Source organism: Erinaceus europaeus, chromosome 12, assembly GCF_950295315.1.
Source record: "Erinaceus europaeus chromosome 12, mEriEur2.1, whole genome shotgun sequence".
Lineage (NCBI taxonomy): Eukaryota > Metazoa > Chordata > Mammalia > Eulipotyphla > Erinaceidae > Erinaceus > Erinaceus europaeus.
The window spans coordinates 101,774,691-101,777,027 of NC_080173.1; positions in this window are offsets into that span (position 1 = coordinate 101,774,691).

Here is a 2,337-nt window from a genome sequence, read left to right on the forward strand (position 1 = left end):
CTCATACATGCACACACACTCACACATGCACACACACACACGCACGCACACTCACACATGCACTCACACATGCACACACACGCACTCATACATGCACACACACTCACACATGCACACACACATGCACGCACACTCACACATGCACTCACACATGCACACACGCACTCATACATGCACACACACTCACACATGCACACACACTCATACATGCACACACACATGCACACACACTCACACATGAACACACTCACACATGCACACACACATGCATACACAGTCACACATGCACACACTCACACATGCACACACACAAAGGCACACGAGACACATACACACATACACACACACACACACACACACACACACACACTCACACACTCTCCTCACTCACACACTGCCAGGAGAGCAGGACATGTCTCCCTCAGCCCCCAGCCCCACAGTGCAGAAGTGAGCGAGTAGCACTTAGCAGCAAGGTATAAATGTGTAAATCAGCTTTCTGCCTCTCTCTCTCTCTCTCTCTCTCTCTCTCTCTCTCGGCTTCTTAAAGAGCCACCTGTTCAAAACCAGGAAAGTGTAGAAGCATGGCCGCCTTGAAAATGGCCAAGGATCTGCCATGAGTGGAGCCATTTCCACACTGGTCGTCACAAACTACAGCTCTGTCATGACTAGGATGTTGGCATGGACGTGACCCACTGATCCTACCTGCATTTGCCCAGTGTCTCTCTCTGTCTCTCTGTCTCTGTCTCTCTGTCCCACGTGTGGGCTCAGACTCACCACCATAGTCAAGATGCAGATCTGTTCTGTCTCAGTCAACCCCTTCTCGTTGCCCTCGGGAGACACATCTGTGTGGGGATTGCCGACCCGAGAGCCAGCAGTCTGTTTTAACTGCTGTTGGTCACCCCAAGGAGAGGGCAAACGGGTCATCACACAGCGGTGTCATGGGGCCTGGTTCCCATGTGCGGTTCCCAGGTCGCTGTGCCTGTCGCTCATTTGGCCTTAGTGGGTAGTATTCCGTAGCGTGGATGCATCGCAAAGGAGGTGGCAGACCTGCCTCACCACTTGTGAATCGACACCCCCGCAGGTGGGGCCGGGACCTCGAACCTGGATCCTTGCGCTGGTCTCTGATTTCGCACTGCGTGTGCTTAACTGGGTGCACCACAGCCCGGCCCCTGGCCCGTGTTCTTCTCACAACTGGGTCACTGTCTGGTCCAGAGTGTCTAACTGACTCCATCCTGCCGTCCTCCTCCCCGGTGGCACTTGGAGGTGCCCTGCTTCTCTCGGGGTGAGCGTCAGTCACTTAGCTTGCTTGCTGGCGCTCACACGAGGTGAATTCCAGCAATGAAGGTAAACCACCGGTTCTCTCTCACTCGCTCAAGAGATGACATGAAATAGAGACAAGAGACACTGGGGAGAATTGAGGCACTCAAGTTTAATTGGGGTGGGCTTGGGTTTAAATAGGGTTTCAGACAAAGAACATTTTTCAAATACATCAGAAATTACAGGTTTCTTAAAGGTCAGCTTGCCCCTATGGTAGGGGGCTGGTATAACAAGAATTGATGCAGATACATAAAGGTCAAGACAATTATTCTCCATGATGCAAGCAACTTAATTATCCAAAGGTATTTGAGAGAAACACAGGGGTTAAACCAGCAGGGTGAGATAGAGAGAAGATAAATAAGCTTAATAGATATCAGAAGGCTATAAGGAAATAACGTTTGTAGTTTTACTGACTGAAGTCAAGGAGGTGTCTGATGGAGTATGCTTTCTCTCGTGATCAAAAGTGAGGTGACTGTGTGAATTCTGGGTGACTATGTGAACTTTAAATGAACCTTAAGGCAGGCAGCCATGTGGCCTGCAGTTAATGGGGAGAAGCAGTGAGGTTTCTGTGGGCTTGAGAGTCTGAAAGGGAAGAACTAAGTCTGAGAGACAGTTTTTCCCCTTTGCTCATCTCGGTGAGAGAGACTAACAAGGGGGTGTCTTCTCAGACCTCCATCCAAGGATGGGGGGAGTTTTCCCTAAGCTCTATCAAGCTCACACAGAGGCCCACACTTGCTGTGTTCTAAATGTGCATTTCTCGGACCATCAATGACCCTGCTGTTTCTCTGCCTGCTGACTCCTCACCTTGACCCCCTTCTTTGTTAATAAATGTTTGTTTACACCTTTTGCCTATTTCCTAGAGGTTTTTTTTTTTTCCCATTACATTTTGAGAATCCTTTTAATGTTCTTAGTGGAGGTGTGGCATCAGAGGGTACGTGTGCGCCTGTGAGGCTTCCCTGCACCATCCAGACATGTCAGCACTTCCAAGCTTTCTGCTGCTCCCTTATTTCTGTTAAGATC